The sequence below is a fragment of the Saccoglossus kowalevskii genome, chromosome 17 (assembly GCF_978046115.1).
Source record: "Saccoglossus kowalevskii chromosome 17, keSacKowa6.1, whole genome shotgun sequence".
Taxonomy (NCBI): Eukaryota; Metazoa; Hemichordata; class Enteropneusta; family Harrimaniidae; genus Saccoglossus; species Saccoglossus kowalevskii.
In genome coordinates this window covers 31,268,666-31,284,107 of record NC_140657.1, presented here as the reverse complement: position 1 = coordinate 31,284,107, position 15,442 = coordinate 31,268,666, and the positions used below count along the sequence as shown (strand labels likewise).

Here is a 15,442-nt window from a genome sequence, read left to right as displayed (position 1 = left end):
GAGCAGCCCGGTTAGCTCAGTCGGTAGAGCGTGGGACTTTTAATCCTAAGGTCAAGGGTTCAACCCCCTTAGCGGGCGTAATTTTGAAACGTAGTTGACATAAAAACAGATGTTGCTCTCTCACATCGCTGAGATAAATAAAACATAAACAATTCAAACATTTCATTTTAATAACTCGGAATTTAATTAATGCTTTGAATTAGATTAAACGTTTTCTCATAAAAATACAAATCATTGTCAGCTCATAGACTCATTTGAAGTATCTTCGTACGTGAAATCAAAGCATTGACTTATTATGAAGATTTGGGACAATCGACTACGAAAAGACAGAGTCCGAAAAATAAACAATTCAAACATTTCATTCTAATAACTTGATATTATTCGCTCGCATCGCTGAGATAAATAAAACACAAACAATTCAACGATTTCATTGTAATAACTCGGTATTTAATTAATGCTTTGAATTAGATTAAACGTTTTCTCATAAAAATACAAATCATTGTCAGCTCATAGACTCATTTGAAGTATCTTCGTGCGTGAAATCAAAGCATTGACTTATTATGGAGGTTTGGGACAATCGAGTACGAAAAGACAGGATCCTGAGCAGCCCGGTTAGCTCAGTCGGTAGAGCGTGGGACTTTTAATCCTAAGGTCAAGGGTTCAACTCCCTTAGCGGGCGTAATTTTGTAACGTAGTTGACATAAAAACAGATGTTGCTCTCTCACATCGCTGAGATAAATAAAACATAAACAATTCAAACATTTCATTTTAATAACTCAGAATTTAATTAATGCTTTGAATTAGATTAAACGTTTTCTCATAAAAATACAAATCATTGTCAGCTCATAGACTCATTTGAAGTATCTTCGTGCGTGAAATCAAAGCATTGACTTATTATGGAGATTTGGGACAATCGACTACGAAAAGACAGAGTCCGAAAAATAAACAATTCAAACATTTCATTCTAATAACTTGATATTATTCGCTCGCATCGCTGAGATAAATAAAACACAAACAATTCAACGATTTCATTGTAATAACTCGGTATTTAATTAATGCTTTGAATTAGATTAAACGTTTTCTCATAAAAATACAAGTCATTGTCAGCTCATAGACTCATTTGAAGTATCTTCGTGCGTGAAATCAAAGCATTGACTTATTATGGAGGTTTGGGACAATCGAGTACGAAAAGACAGGATCCTGAGCAGCCCGGTTAGCTCAGTCGGTAGAGCGTGGGACTTTTAATCCTAAGGTCAAGGGTTCAACCCCCTTAGCGGGCGTAATTTTGTAACGTAGTTGACATAAAAACAGATGTTGCTCTCTCACATCGCTGAGATAAATAAAACATAAACAATTCAAACATTTCATTGTAATAACTCGGTATTTCATTAATGCTTTGAATTAGATTAAACGTTTTCTCATAAAAATACAAATCATTGTCAGCTCATAAACTCATTTGAAGTATCTTCGTGCATGAAATCAAAGCATTGACTTATTATGGAGGTTTGGGACAATCGAGTACGAAAAGACAGGATCCTGAGCAGCCCGGTTAGCTCAGTCGGTAGAGCGTGGGACTTTTAATCCTAAGGTCAAGGGTTCAACCCCCTTAGCGGGCGTAATTTTGAAACGTGGTTCACATAAAAATAGATATTCTTTGCTCACATCGCTGAGATAAATAAAACATAAACAATTCAACATTTCATTGTAATAACTCGGTATTTAATTAATGCTTTGTATTAGATTAAACGTTTTCTCATGAAAACACAAATCATTGTCAACTCATAGACTCATTTGAAGTATCTTCGTGCATGAAATCAAAGCATTGACTTATTATGGAGGTTTGGGACAATCGAGTACGAAAAGACAGGATCCTGAGCAGCCCGGTTAGCTCAGTCGGTAGAGCGTGGGACTTTTAATCCTAAGGTCAAGGGTTCAACCCCCTTAGCGGGCGTAATTTTGAAACGTAGTTGACATAAAAACAGATGTTGCTCTCTCACATCGCTGAGATAAATAAAACATAAACAATTCAAACATTTCATTTTAATAACTCGGAATTTAATTAATGCTTTGAATTAGATTAAACGTTTTCTCATAAAAATACAAATCATTGTCAGCTCATAGACTCATTTGAAGTATCTTCGTACGTGAAATCAAAGCATTGACTTATTATGAAGATTTGGGACAATCGACTACGAAAAGACAGAGTCCGAAAAATAAACAATTCAAACATTTCATTCTAATAACTTGATATTATTCGCTCGCATCGCTGAGATAAATAAAACACAAACAATTCAACGATTTCATTGTAATAACTCGGTATTTAATTAATGCTTTGAATTAGATTAAACGTTTTCTCATAAAAATACAAATCATTGTCAGCTCATAGACTCATTTGAAGTATCTTCGTGCGTGAAATCAAAGCATTGACTTATTATGGAGGTTTGGGACAATCGAGTACGAAAAGACAGGATCCTGAGCAGCCCGGTTAGCTCAGTCGGTAGAGCGTGGGACTTTTAATCCTAAGGTCAAGGGTTCAACTCCCTTAGCGGGCGTAATTTTGTAACGTAGTTGACATAAAAACAGATGTTGCTCTCTCACATCGCTGAGATAAATAAAACATAAACAATTCAAACATTTCATTGTAATAACTCGGAATTTAATTAACGCTTTGAATTAGATTAAACGTTTTCTCATAAAAATACAAATCATTGTCAGCTCATAGACTCATTTGAAGTATATTCGTGCGTGAAATCAAAGCATTGACTTATTATGGAGATTTGGGACAATCGACTACGAAAAGACAGAGTCTGAAAAATAAACAATTCAAACATTTCATTCTAATAACTTGATATTATTCGCTCGCATCGCTGAGATAAATAAAACACAAACAATTCAACGATTTCATTGTAATAACTCGGTATTTAATTAATGCTTTGAATTAGATTAAACGTTTTCTCATAAAAATACAAATCATTGTCAGCTCATAGACTCATTTGAAGTATATTCGTGCGTGAAATCAAAGCATTGACTTATTATGGAGATTTGGGACAATCGACTACGAAAAGACAGAGTCTGAAAAATAAACAATTCAAACATTTCATTCTAATAACTTGATATTATTCGCTCGCATCGCTGAGATAAATAAAACACAAACAATTCAACGATTTCATTGTAATAACTCGGTATTTAATTAATGCTTTGAATTAGATTAAACGTTTTCTCATAAAAATACAAATCATTGTCAGCTCATAGACTCATTTGAAGTATCTTCGTGCGTGAAATCAAAGCATTGACTTATTATGGAGGTTTGGGACAATCGAGTACGAAAAGACAGGATCCTGAGCAGCCCGGTTAGCTCAGTCGGTAGAGCGTGGTACTTTTAATCCTAAGGTCAAGGGTTCAACTCCCTTAGCGGGCGTAATTTTGGAACGTAGTTGACATAAAAACAGATGTTGCTCTCTCACATCGCTGAGATAAATAAAACATAAACAATTCAAACATTTCATTGTAATAACTCGGTATTTCATTAATGCTTTGAATTAGATTAAACGTTTTCTCATAAAAATACAAATCATTGTCAGCTCATAAACTCATTTGAAGTATCTTCGTGCATGAAATCAAAGCATTGACTTATTATGGAGGTTTGGGACAATCGAGTACGAAAAGACAGGATCCTGAGCAGCCCGGTTAGCTCAGTCGGTAGAGCGTGGGACTTTTAATCCTAAGGTCAAGGGTTCAACCCCCTTAGCGGGCGTAATTTTGAAACGTGGTTCACATAAAAATAGATATTCTTTGCTCACATCGCTGAGATAAATAAAACATAAACAATTCAAATTTCATTGTAATAACTCGGTATTTAATTAATGCTTTGAATTAGATTAAACGTTTTCTCATAAAAACACAAATCATTGTCAACTCATAGACTCATTTGAAGTATCTTCGTGCATGAAATCAAAGCATTGACTTATTATGGAGGTTTGGGACAATCGAGTACGAAAAGACAGGATCCTGAGCAGCCCGGTTAGCTCAGTCGGTAGAGCGTGGGACTTTTAATCCTAAGGTCAAGGGTTCAACCCCCTTAGCGGGCGTAATTTTCAAACGTAGTTGACATAAAAACAGATGTTGCTCTCTCACATCGCTGAGATAAATAAAACATAAACAATTCAAACATTTCATTGTAATAACTCGGAATTTAATTAATGCTTTGAATTAGATTAAACGTTTTCTCATAAAAATACAAATCATTGTCAGCTCATAGACTCATTTGAAGTATCTTCGTGCGTGAAATCAAAGCATTGACTTATTATGGAGATTTGGGACAATCGACTACGAAAAGACAGAGTCCGAAAAATAAACAATTCAAACATTTCATTCTAATAACTTGATATTATTCGCTCGCATCGCTGAGATAAATAAAACACAAACAATTCAACGATTTCATTGTAATAACTCGGTATTTAATTAATGCTTTGAATTAGATTAAACGTTTTCTCATAAAAATACAAATCATTGTCAGCTCATAGACTCATTTGAAGTATCTTCGTGCGTGAAATCAAAGCATTGACTTATTATGGAGGTTTGGGACAATCGAGTACGAAAAGACAGGATCCTGAGCAGCCCGGTTAGCTCAGTCGGTAGAGCGTGGGACTTTTAATCCTAAGGTAACGTAGTTGACATAAAAACAGATGTTGCTCTCTCACATCGCTGAGATAAATAAAACATAAACAATTCAACATTTCATTGTAATAACTCGGTATTTCATTAATGCTTTGAATTAGATTAAACGTTTTCTCATAAAAATACAAATCATTGTCAGCTCATAAACTCATTTGAAGTATCTTCGTGCATGAAATCAAAGCATTGACTTATTATGGAGGTTTGGGACAATCGAGTACGAAAAGACAGGATCCTGAGCAGCCCGGTTAGCTCAGTCGGTAGAGCGTGGGACTTTTAATCCTAAGGTCAAGGGTTCAACCCCCTTAGCGGGCGTAATTTTGAAACGTGGTTCACATAAAAATAGATATTCTTTGCTCACATCGCTGAGATAAATAAAACATAAACAATTCAAATTTCATTGTAATAACTCGGTATTTAATTAATGCTTTGAATTAGATTAAACGTTTTCTCATAAAAACACAAATCATTGTCAACTCATAGACTCATTTGAAGTATCTTCGTGCATGAAATCAAAGCATTGACTTATTATGGAGGTTTGGGACAATCGAGTACGAAAAGACAGGATCCTGAGCAGCCCGGTTAGCTCAGTCGGTAGAGCGTGGGACTTTTAATCCTAAGGTCAAGGGTTCAACCCCCTTAGCGGGCGTAATTTTCAAACGTAGTTGACATAAAAACAGATGTTGCTCTCTCACATCGCTGAGATAAATAAAACATAAACAATTCAAACATTTCATTGTAATAACTCGGAATTTAATTAATGCTTTGAATTAGATTAAACGTTTTCTCATAAAAATACAAATCATTGTCAGCTCATAGACTCATTTGAAGTATCTTCGTGCGTGAAATCAAAGCATTGACTTATTATGGAGATTTGGGACAATCGACTACGAAAAGACAGAGTCCGAAAAATAAACAATTCAAACATTTCATTCTAATAACTTGATATTATTCGCTCGCATCGCTGAGATAAATAAAACACAAACAATTCAACGATTTCATTGTAATAACTCGGTATTTAATTAATGCTTTGAATTAGATTAAACGTTTTCTCATAAAAATACAAATCATTGTCAGCTCATAGACTCATTTGAAGTATCTTCGTGCGTGAAATCAAAGCATTGACTTATTATGGAGGTTTGGGACAATCGAGTACGAAAAGACAGGATCCTGAGCAGCCCGGTTAGCTCAGTCGGTAGAGCGTGGGACTTTTAATCCTAAGGTAACGTAGTTGACATAAAAACAGATGTTGCTCTCTCACATCGCTGAGATAAATAAAACATAAACAATTCAACATTTCATTGTAATAACTCGGTATTTAATTAATGCTTTGAATTAGATTAAACGTTTTCTCATAAAAACACAAATCATTGTCAACTCATAGACTCATTTGAAGTATCTTCGTGCATGAAATCAAAGCATTGACTTATTATGGAGGTTTGGGACAATCGAGTACGAAAAGACAGGATCCTGAGCAGCCCGGTTAGCTCAGTCGGTAGAGCGTGGGACTTTTAATCCTAAGGTCAATGGTTCAACCCCCTTAGCGGGCGTAATTTTGAAACGTGGTTCACATAAAAATAGATATTCTTTGCTCACATCGCTGAGATAAATAAAACATAAACAATTCAACATTTCATTGTAATAACTCGGTATTTAATTAATGCTTTGTATTAGATTAAACGTTTTCTCATAATAACACAAATCATTGTCAACTCATAGACTCATTTGAAGTATCTTCGTGCATGAAATCAAAGCATTGACTTATTATGGAGGTTTGGGACAATCGAGTACGAAAAGACAGGATCCTGAGCAGCCCGGTTAGCTCAGTCGGTAGAGCGTGGGACTTTTAATCCTAAGGTTAAGGGTTCAACCCCCTTAGCGGGCGTAATTTTCAAACGTAGTTGACATAAAAACAGATGTTGCTCTCTCACATCGCTGAGATAAATAAAACATAAACAATTCAAACATTTCATTGTAATAACTCGGAATTTAATTAATGCTTTGAATTAGATTAAACGTTTTCTCATAAAAATACAAATCATTGTCAGCTCATAGACTCATTTGAAGTATCTTCGTGCGTGAAATCAAAGCATTGACTTATTATGGAGATTTGGGACAATCGACTACGAAAAGACAGAGTCCGAAAAATAAACAATTCAAACATTTCATTCTAATAACTTGATATTATTCGCTCGCATCGCTGAGATAAATAAAACACAAACAATTCAACGATTTCATTGTAATAACTCGGTATTTAATTAATGCTTTGAATTAGATTAAACGTTTTCTCATAAAAATACAAATCATTGTCAGCTCATAGACTCATTTGAAGTATCTTCGTGCGTGAAATCAAAGCATTGACTTATTATGGAGGTTTGGGACAATCGAGTACGAAAAGACAGGATCCTGAGCAGCCCGGTTAGCTCAGTCGGTAGAGCGTGGGACTTTTAATCCTAAGGTCAAGGGTTCAACCCCCTTAGCGGGCGTAATTTTGAAACGTAGTTGACATAAAAACAGATGTTGCTCTCTCACATCGCTGAGATAAATAAAACATAAACAATTCAAACATTTCATTTTAATAACTCGGAATTTAATTAATGCTTTGAATTAGATTAAACGTTTTCTCATAAAAATACAAATCATTGTCAGCTCATAGACTCATTTGAAGTATCTTCGTACGTGAAATCAAAGCATTGACTTATTATGAAGATTTGGGACAATCGACTACGAAAAGACAGAGTCCGAAAAATAAACAATTCAAACATTTCATTCTAATAACTTGATATTATTCGCTCGCATCGCTGAGATAAATAAAACACAAACAATTCAACAATTTCATTGTAATAACTCGGTATTTAATTAATGCTTTGAATTAGATTAAACGTTTTCTCATAAAAATACAAATCATTGTCAGCTCATAGACTCATTTGAAGTATCTTCGTGCGTGAAATCAAAGCATTGACTTATTATGGAGGTTTGGGACAATCGAGTACGAAAAGACAGGATCCTGAGCAGCCCGGTTAGCTCAGTCGGTAGAGCGTGGGACTTTTAATCCTAAGGTCAAGGGTTCAACTCCCTTAGCGGGCGTAATTTTGTAACGTAGTTGACATAAAAACAGATATTGCTCTCTCACATCGCTGAGATAAATAAAACATAAACAATTCAAACATTTCATTGTAATAACTCGGAATTTAATTAACGCTTTGAATTAGATTAAACGTTTTCTCATAAAAATACAAATCATTGTCAGCTCATAGACTCATTTGAAGTATATTCGTGCGTGAAATCAAAGCATTGACTTATTATGGAGATTTGGGACAATCGACTACGAAAAGACAGAGTCTGAAAAATAAACAATTCAAACATTTCATTCTAATAACTTGATATTATTCGCTCGCATCGCTGAGATAAATAAAACACAAACAATTCAACGATTTCATTGTAATAACTCGGTATTTAATTAATGCTTTGAATTAGATTAAACGTTTTCTCATAAAAATACAAATCATTGTCAGCTCATAGACTCATTTGAAGTATCTTCGTGCGTGAAATCAAAGCATTGACTTATTATGGAGGTTTGGGACAATCGAGTACGAAAAGACAGGATCCTGAGCAGCCCGGTTAGCTCAGTCGGTAGAGCGTGGGACTTTTAATCCTAAGGTCAAGGGTTCAACTCCCTTAGCGGGCGTAATTTTGTAACGTAGTTGACATAAAAACAGATGTTGCTCTCTCACATCGCTGAGATAAATAAAACATAAACAATTCAAACATTTCATTGTAATAACTCGGTATTTCATTAATGCTTTGAATTAGATTAAACGTTTTCTCATAAAAATACAAATCATTGTCAGCTCATAAACTCATTTGAAGTATCTTCGTGCATGAAATCAAAGCATTGACTTATTATGGAGGTTTGGGACAATCGAGTACGAAAAGACAGGATCCTGAGCAGCCCGGTTAGCTCAGTCGGTAGAGCGTGGGACTTTTAATCCTAAGGTCAAGGGTTCAACCCCTCTTAGCGGGCGTAATTTTGAAACGTGGTTCACATAAAAATAGATATTCTTTGCTCACATCGCTGAGATAAATAAAACATAAACAATTCAAAATTTCATTGTAATAACTCGGTATTTAATTAATGCTTTGAATTAGATTAAACGTTTTCTCATAATAACACAAATCATTGTCAACTCATAGACTCATTTGAAGTATCTTCGTGCATGAAATCAAAGCATTGACTTATTATGGAGGTTTGGGACAATCGAGTACGAAAAGACAGGATCCTGAGCAGCCCGGTTAGCTCAGTCGGTAGAGCGTGGGACTTTTAATCCTAAGGTTAAGGGTTCAACCCCCTTAGCGGGCGTAATTTTCAAACGTAGTTGACATAAAAACAGATGTTGCTCTCTCACATCGCTGAGATAAATAAAACATAAACAATTCAAACATTTCATTGTAATAACTCGGAATTTAATTAATGCTTTGAATTAGATTAAACGTTTTCTCATAAAAATACAAATCATTGTCAGCTCATAGACTCATTTGAAGTATCTTCGTGCGTGAAATCAAAGCATTGACTTATTATGGAGATTTGGGACAATCGACTACGAAAAGACAGATTCCGAAAAATAAACAATTCAAACATTTCATTCTAATAACTTGATATTATTCGCTCGCATCGCTGAGATAAATAAAACACAAACAATTCAACGATTTCATTGTATTAACTCGGTATTTAATTAATGCTTTGAATTAGATTAAACGTTTTCTCATAAAAATACAAATCATTGTCAGCTCATAGACTCATTTGAAGTATCTTCGTGCGTGAAATCAAAGCATTGACTTATTATGGAGGTTTGGGACAATCGAGTACGAAAAGACAGGATCCTGAGCAGCCCGGTTAGCTCAGTCGGTAGAGCGTGGGACTTTTAATCCTAAGGTCAAGGGTTCAACCCCCTTAGCGGGCGTAATTTTGTAACGTAGTTGACATAAAAACAGATGTTGCTCTCTCACATCGCTGAGATAAATAAAACATAAACAATTCAAACATTTCATTGTAATAACTCGGTATTTCATTAATGCTTTGAATTAGATTAAACGTTTTCTCATAAAAATACAAATCATTGTCAGCTCATAAACTCATTTGAAGTATCTTCGTGCATGAAATCAAAGCATTGACTTATTATGGAGGTTTGGGACAATCGAGTACGAAAAGACAGGATCCTGAGCAGCCCGGTTAGCTCAGTCGGTAGAGCGTGGGACTTTTAATCCTAAGGTCAAGGGTTCAACCCCCTTAGCGGGCGTAATTTTGAAACGTGGTTCACATAAAAATAGATATTCTTTGCTCACATCGCTGAGATAAATAAAACATAAACAATTCAACATTTCATTGTAATAACTCGGTATTTAATTAATGCTTTGAATTAGATTAAACGTTTTCTCATAAAAACACAAATCATTGTCAACTCATAGACTCATTTGAAGTATCTTCGTGCATGAAATCAAAGCATTGACTTATTATGGAGGTTTGGGACAATCGAGTACGAAAAGACAGGATCCTGAGCAGCCCGGTTAGCTCAGTCGGTAGAGCGTGGGACTTTTAATCCTAAGGTCAAGGGTTCAACCCCCTTAGCGGGCGTAATTTTGAAACGTAGTTGACATAAAAACAGATGTTGCTCTCTCACATCGCTGAGATAAATAAAACATAAACAATTCAAACATTTCATTTTAATAACTCGGAATTTAATTAATGCTTTGAATTAGATTAAACGTTTTCTCATAAAAATACAAATCATTGTCAGCTCATAGACTCATTTGAAGTATCTTCGTACGTGAAATCAAAGCATTGACTTATTATGAAGATTTGGGACAATCGACTACGAAAAGACAGAGTCCGAAAAATAAACAATTCAAACATTTCATTCTAATAACTTGATATTATTCGCTCGCATCGCTGAGATAAATAAAACACAAACAATTCAACGATTTCATTGTAATAACTCGGTATTTAATTAATGCTTTGAATTAGATTAAACGTTTTCTCATAAAAATACAAATCATTGTCAGCTCATAGACTCATTTGAAGTATCTTCGTGCGTGAAATCAAAGCATTGACTTATTATGGAGGTTTGGGACAATCGAGTACGAAAAGACAGGATCCTGAGCAGCCCGGTTAGCTCAGTCGGTAGAGCGTGGGACTTTTAATCCTAAGGTCAAGGGTTCAACTCCCTTAGCGGGCGTAATTTTGTAACGTAGTTGACATAAAAACAGATGTTGCTCTCTCACATCGCTGAGATAAATAAAACATAAACAATTCAAACATTTCATTGTAATAACTCGGAATTTAATTAACGCTTTGAATTAGATTAAACGTTTTCTCATAAAAATACAAATCATTGTCAGCTCATAGACTCATTTGAAGTATATTCGTGCGTGAAATCAAAGCATTGACTTATTATGGAGATTTGGGACAATCGACTACGAAAAGACAGAGTCTGAAAAATAAACAATTCAAACATTTCATTCTAATAACTTGATATTATTCGCTCGCATCGCTGAGATAAATAAAACACAAACAATTCAACGATTTCATTGTAATAACTCGGTATTTAAAATGCTTTGAATTAGATTAAACGTTTTCTCATAAAAATACAAATCATTGTCAGCTCATAGACTCATTTGAAGTATATTCGTGCGTGAAATCAAAGCATTGACTTATTATGGAGGTTTGGGACAATCGAGTACGAAAAGACAGGATCCTGAGCAGCCCGGTTAGCTCAGTCGGTAGAGCGTGGGACTTTTAATCCTAAGGTCAAGGGTTCAACTCCCTTAGCGGGCGTAATTTTGTAACGTAGTTGACATAAAAACAGATGTTGCTCTCTCACATCGCTGAGATAAATAAAACATAAACAATTCAAACATTTCATTGTAATAACTCGGTATTTCATTAATGCTTTGAATTAGATTAAACGTTTTCTCATAAAAATACAAATCATTGTCAGCTCATAAACTCATTTGAAGTATCTTCGTGCATGAAATCAAAGCATTGACTTATTATGGAGGTTTGGGACAATCGAGTACGAAAAGACAGGATCCTGAGCAGCCCGGTTAGCTCAGTCGGTAGAGCGTGGGACTTTTAATCCTAAGGTCAAGGGTTCAACCCCTCTTAGCGGGCGTAATTTTGAAACGTGGTTCACATAAAAATAGATATTCTTTGCTCACATCGCTGAGATAAATAAAACATAAACAATTCAAAATTTCATTGTAATAACTCGGTATTTAATTAATGCTTTGAATTAGATTAAACGTTTTCTCATAATAACACAAATCATTGTCAACTCATAGACTCATTTGAAGTATCTTCGTGCATGAAATCAAAGCATTGACTTATTATGGAGGTTTGGGACAATCGAGTACGAAAAGACAGGATCCTGAGCAGCCCGGTTAGCTCAGTCGGTAGAGCGTGGGACTTTTAATCCTAAGGTCAAGGGTTCAACCCCCTTAGCGGGCGTAATTTTCAAACGTAGTTGACATAAAAACAGATGTTGCTCTCTCACATCGCTGAGATAAATAAAACATAAACAATTCAAACATTTCATTGTAATAACTCGGAATTTAATTAATGCTTTGAATTAGATTAAACGTTTTCTCATAAAAATACAAATCATTGTCAGCTCATAGACTCATTTGAAGTATCTTCGTGCGTGAAATCAAAGCATTGACTTATTATGGAGATTTGGGACAATCGACTACGAAAAGACAGATTCCGAAAAATAAACAATTCAAACATTTCATTCTAATAACTTGATATTATTCGCTCGCATCGCTGAGATAAATAAAACACAAACAATTCAACGATTTCATTGTATTAACTCGGTATTTAATTAATGCTTTGAATTAGATTAAACGTTTTCTCATAAAAATACAAATCATTGTCAGCTCATAGACTCATTTGAAGTATCTTCGTGCGTGAAATCAAAGCATTGACTTATTATGGAGGTTTGGGACAATCGAGTACGAAAAGACAGGATCCTGAGCAGCCCGGTTAGCTCAGTCGGTAGAGCGTGGGACTTTTAATCCTAAGGTCAAGGGTTCAACCCCCTTAGCGGGCGTAATTTTGTAACGTAGTTGACATAAAAACAGATGTTGCTCTCTCACATCGCTGAGATAAATAAAACATAAACAATTCAAACATTTCATTGTAATAACTCGGTATTTCATTAATGCTTTGAATTAGATTAAACGTTTTCTCATAAAAATACAAATCATTGTCAGCTCATAAACTCATTTGAAGTATCTTCGTGCATGAAATCAAAGCATTGACTTATTATGGAGGTTTGGGACAATCGAGTACGAAAAGACAGGATCCTGAGCAGCCCGGTTAGCTCAGTCGGTAGAGCGTGGGACTTTTAATCCTAAGGTCAAGGGTTCAACCCCCTTAGCGGGCGTAATTTTGAAACGTGGTTCACATAAAAATAGATATTCTTTGCTCACATCGCTGAGATAAATAAAACATAAACAATTCAACATTTCATTGTAATAACTCGGTATTTAATTAATGCTTTGAATTAGATTAAACGTTTTCTCATAAAAACACAAATCATTGTCAACTCATAGACTCATTTGAAGTATCTTCGTGCATGAAATCAAAGCATTGACTTATTATGGAGGTTTGGGACAATCGAGTACGAAAAGACAGGATCCTGAGCAGCCCGGTTAGCTCAGTCGGTAGAGCGTGGGACTTTTAATCCTAAGGTCAAGGGTTCAACCCCCTTAGCGGGCGTAATTTTGAAACGTAGTTGACATAAAAACAGATGTTGCTCTCTCACATCGCTGAGATAAATAAAACATAAACAATTCAAACATTTCATTTTAATAACTCGGAATTTAATTAATGCTTTGAATTAGATTAAACGTTTTCTCATAAAAATACAAATCATTGTCAGCTCATAGACTCATTTGAAGTATCTTCGTACGTGAAATCAAAGCATTGACTTATTATGAAGATTTGGGACAATCGACTACGAAAAGACAGAGTCCGAAAAATAAACAATTCAAACATTTCATTCTAATAACTTGATATTATTCGCTCGCATCGCTGAGATAAATAAAACACAAACAATTCAACGATTTCATTGTAATAACTCGGTATTTAATTAATGCTTTGAATTAGATTAAACGTTTTCTCATAAAAATACAAATCATTGTCAGCTCATAGACTCATTTGAAGTATCTTCGTGCGTGAAATCAAAGCATTGACTTATTATGGAGGTTTGGGACAATCGAGTACGAAAAGACAGGATCCTGAGCAGCCCGGTTAGCTCAGTCGGTAGAGCGTGGGACTTTTAATCCTAAGGTCAAGGGTTCAACTCCCTTAGCGGGCGTAATTTTGTAACGTAGTTGACATAAAAACAGATGTTGCTCTCTCACATCGCTGAGATAAATAAAACATAAACAATTCAAACATTTCATTGTAATAACTCGGAATTTAATTAACGCTTTGAATTAGATTAAACGTTTTCTCATAAAAATACAAATCATTGTCAGCTCATAGACTCATTTGAAGTATATTCGTGCGTGAAATCAAAGCATTGACTTATTATGGAGATTTGGGACAATCGACTACGAAAAGACAGAGTCTGAAAAATAAACAATTCAAACATTTCATTCTAATAACTTGATATTATTCGCTCGCATCGCTGAGATAAATAAAACACAAACAATTCAACGATTTCATTGTAATAACTCGGTATTTAAAATGCTTTGAATTAGATTAAACGTTTTCTCATAAAAATACAAATCATTGTCAGCTCATAGACTCATTTGAAGTATCTTCGTGCGTGAAATCAAAGCATTGACTTATTATGGAGGTTTGGGACAATCGAGTACGAAAAGACAGGATCCTGAGCAGCCCGGTTAGCTCAGTCGGTAGAGCGTGGGACTTTTAATCCTAAGGTCAAGGGTTCAACTCCCTTAGCGGGCGTAATTTTGTAACGTAGTTGACATAAAAACAGATGTTGCTCTCTCACATCGCTGAGATAAATAAAACATAAACAATTCAAACATTTCATTGTAATAACTCGGTATTTCATTAATGCTTTGAATTAGATTAAACGTTTTCTCATAAAAATACAAATCATTGTCAGCTCATAAACTCATTTGAAGTATCTTCGTGCATGAAATCAAAGCATTGACTTATTATGGAGGTTTGGGACAATCGAGTACGAAAAGACAGGATCCTGAGCAGCCCGGTTAGCTCAGTCGGTAGAGCGTGGGACTTTTAATCCTAAGGTCAAGGGTTCAACCCCCTTAGCGGGCGTAATTTTGAAACGTGGTTCACATAAAAATAGATATTCTTTGCTCACATCGCTGAGATAAATAAAACATAAACAATTCAACATTTCATTGTAATAACTCGGTATTTAATTAATGCTTTGAATTAGATTAAACGTTTTCTCATAAAAACACAAATCATTGTCAACTCATAGACTCATTTGAAGTATCTTCGTGCATGAAATCAAAGCATTGACTTATTATGGAGGTTTGGGACAATCGAGTACGAAAAGACAGGATCCTGAGCAGCCCGGTTAGCTCAGTCGGTAGAGCGTGGGACTTTTAATCCTAAGGTCAAGGGTTCAACCCCCTTAGCGGGCGTAATTTTGAAACGTAGTTGACATAAAAACAGATGTTGCTCTCTCACATCGCTGAGATAAATAAAACATAAACAATTCAAACATTTCATTTTAATAACTCGGAATTTAATTAATGCTTTGAA

At 35.1% G+C, this 15,442-nt stretch overlaps 28 non-coding genes across 28 annotated transcripts; all 28 read left to right on the top strand.

The window, feature by feature from the left end:
• The first annotated feature begins 5 nt into the window (after positions 1-5).
• TRNAK-UUU (transfer RNA lysine (anticodon UUU)) lies at positions 6-78 on the top strand. Its single transcript has one exon. It is a non-coding gene; the product is annotated as a tRNA-Lys (tRNA).
• A 528-nt stretch (positions 79-606) lies between these two features.
• TRNAK-UUU (transfer RNA lysine (anticodon UUU)) lies at positions 607-679 on the top strand. The gene has a single exon. It is a non-coding gene; the product is annotated as a tRNA-Lys (tRNA).
• A 528-nt stretch (positions 680-1,207) lies between these two features.
• Positions 1,208-1,280, top strand: TRNAK-UUU (transfer RNA lysine (anticodon UUU)). The gene has a single exon. It is a non-coding gene; the product is annotated as a tRNA-Lys (tRNA).
• Positions 1,281-1,543: 263 nt separating this feature from the next.
• Positions 1,544-1,616, top strand: TRNAK-UUU (transfer RNA lysine (anticodon UUU)). The gene has a single exon. It is a non-coding gene; the product is annotated as a tRNA-Lys (tRNA).
• A 262-nt stretch (positions 1,617-1,878) lies between these two features.
• TRNAK-UUU (transfer RNA lysine (anticodon UUU)) lies at positions 1,879-1,951 on the top strand. Its single transcript has one exon. It is a non-coding gene; the product is annotated as a tRNA-Lys (tRNA).
• Positions 1,952-2,479: 528 nt separating this feature from the next.
• On the top strand, positions 2,480-2,552 carry TRNAK-UUU (transfer RNA lysine (anticodon UUU)). The gene has a single exon. It is a non-coding gene; the product is annotated as a tRNA-Lys (tRNA).
• Positions 2,553-3,681: 1,129 nt separating this feature from the next.
• TRNAK-UUU (transfer RNA lysine (anticodon UUU)) lies at positions 3,682-3,754 on the top strand. The gene has a single exon. It is a non-coding gene; the product is annotated as a tRNA-Lys (tRNA).
• A 261-nt stretch (positions 3,755-4,015) lies between these two features.
• Positions 4,016-4,088, top strand: TRNAK-UUU (transfer RNA lysine (anticodon UUU)). Its single transcript has one exon. It is a non-coding gene; the product is annotated as a tRNA-Lys (tRNA).
• Positions 4,089-4,916: 828 nt separating this feature from the next.
• TRNAK-UUU (transfer RNA lysine (anticodon UUU)) lies at positions 4,917-4,989 on the top strand. The gene has a single exon. It is a non-coding gene; the product is annotated as a tRNA-Lys (tRNA).
• Positions 4,990-5,250: 261 nt separating this feature from the next.
• TRNAK-UUU (transfer RNA lysine (anticodon UUU)) lies at positions 5,251-5,323 on the top strand. The gene has a single exon. It is a non-coding gene; the product is annotated as a tRNA-Lys (tRNA).
• Positions 5,324-6,486: 1,163 nt separating this feature from the next.
• On the top strand, positions 6,487-6,559 carry TRNAK-UUU (transfer RNA lysine (anticodon UUU)). The gene has a single exon. It is a non-coding gene; the product is annotated as a tRNA-Lys (tRNA).
• A 528-nt stretch (positions 6,560-7,087) lies between these two features.
• Positions 7,088-7,160, top strand: TRNAK-UUU (transfer RNA lysine (anticodon UUU)). The gene has a single exon. It is a non-coding gene; the product is annotated as a tRNA-Lys (tRNA).
• Positions 7,161-7,688: 528 nt separating this feature from the next.
• Positions 7,689-7,761, top strand: TRNAK-UUU (transfer RNA lysine (anticodon UUU)). The gene has a single exon. It is a non-coding gene; the product is annotated as a tRNA-Lys (tRNA).
• A 528-nt stretch (positions 7,762-8,289) lies between these two features.
• TRNAK-UUU (transfer RNA lysine (anticodon UUU)) lies at positions 8,290-8,362 on the top strand. Its single transcript has one exon. It is a non-coding gene; the product is annotated as a tRNA-Lys (tRNA).
• Positions 8,363-8,961: 599 nt separating this feature from the next.
• TRNAK-UUU (transfer RNA lysine (anticodon UUU)) lies at positions 8,962-9,034 on the top strand. Its single transcript has one exon. It is a non-coding gene; the product is annotated as a tRNA-Lys (tRNA).
• A 528-nt stretch (positions 9,035-9,562) lies between these two features.
• TRNAK-UUU (transfer RNA lysine (anticodon UUU)) lies at positions 9,563-9,635 on the top strand. Its single transcript has one exon. It is a non-coding gene; the product is annotated as a tRNA-Lys (tRNA).
• A 263-nt stretch (positions 9,636-9,898) lies between these two features.
• On the top strand, positions 9,899-9,971 carry TRNAK-UUU (transfer RNA lysine (anticodon UUU)). Its single transcript has one exon. It is a non-coding gene; the product is annotated as a tRNA-Lys (tRNA).
• A 262-nt stretch (positions 9,972-10,233) lies between these two features.
• TRNAK-UUU (transfer RNA lysine (anticodon UUU)) lies at positions 10,234-10,306 on the top strand. The gene has a single exon. It is a non-coding gene; the product is annotated as a tRNA-Lys (tRNA).
• A 528-nt stretch (positions 10,307-10,834) lies between these two features.
• TRNAK-UUU (transfer RNA lysine (anticodon UUU)) lies at positions 10,835-10,907 on the top strand. The gene has a single exon. It is a non-coding gene; the product is annotated as a tRNA-Lys (tRNA).
• Positions 10,908-11,433: 526 nt separating this feature from the next.
• Positions 11,434-11,506, top strand: TRNAK-UUU (transfer RNA lysine (anticodon UUU)). The gene has a single exon. It is a non-coding gene; the product is annotated as a tRNA-Lys (tRNA).
• Positions 11,507-12,105: 599 nt separating this feature from the next.
• TRNAK-UUU (transfer RNA lysine (anticodon UUU)) lies at positions 12,106-12,178 on the top strand. Its single transcript has one exon. It is a non-coding gene; the product is annotated as a tRNA-Lys (tRNA).
• A 528-nt stretch (positions 12,179-12,706) lies between these two features.
• TRNAK-UUU (transfer RNA lysine (anticodon UUU)) lies at positions 12,707-12,779 on the top strand. The gene has a single exon. It is a non-coding gene; the product is annotated as a tRNA-Lys (tRNA).
• Positions 12,780-13,042: 263 nt separating this feature from the next.
• TRNAK-UUU (transfer RNA lysine (anticodon UUU)) lies at positions 13,043-13,115 on the top strand. Its single transcript has one exon. It is a non-coding gene; the product is annotated as a tRNA-Lys (tRNA).
• Positions 13,116-13,377: 262 nt separating this feature from the next.
• TRNAK-UUU (transfer RNA lysine (anticodon UUU)) lies at positions 13,378-13,450 on the top strand. The gene has a single exon. It is a non-coding gene; the product is annotated as a tRNA-Lys (tRNA).
• Positions 13,451-13,978: 528 nt separating this feature from the next.
• On the top strand, positions 13,979-14,051 carry TRNAK-UUU (transfer RNA lysine (anticodon UUU)). The gene has a single exon. It is a non-coding gene; the product is annotated as a tRNA-Lys (tRNA).
• Positions 14,052-14,577: 526 nt separating this feature from the next.
• Positions 14,578-14,650, top strand: TRNAK-UUU (transfer RNA lysine (anticodon UUU)). The gene has a single exon. It is a non-coding gene; the product is annotated as a tRNA-Lys (tRNA).
• Positions 14,651-14,913: 263 nt separating this feature from the next.
• Positions 14,914-14,986, top strand: TRNAK-UUU (transfer RNA lysine (anticodon UUU)). The gene has a single exon. It is a non-coding gene; the product is annotated as a tRNA-Lys (tRNA).
• Positions 14,987-15,248: 262 nt separating this feature from the next.
• Positions 15,249-15,321, top strand: TRNAK-UUU (transfer RNA lysine (anticodon UUU)). The gene has a single exon. It is a non-coding gene; the product is annotated as a tRNA-Lys (tRNA).
• Positions 15,322-15,442: the final 121 nt, after the last annotated feature.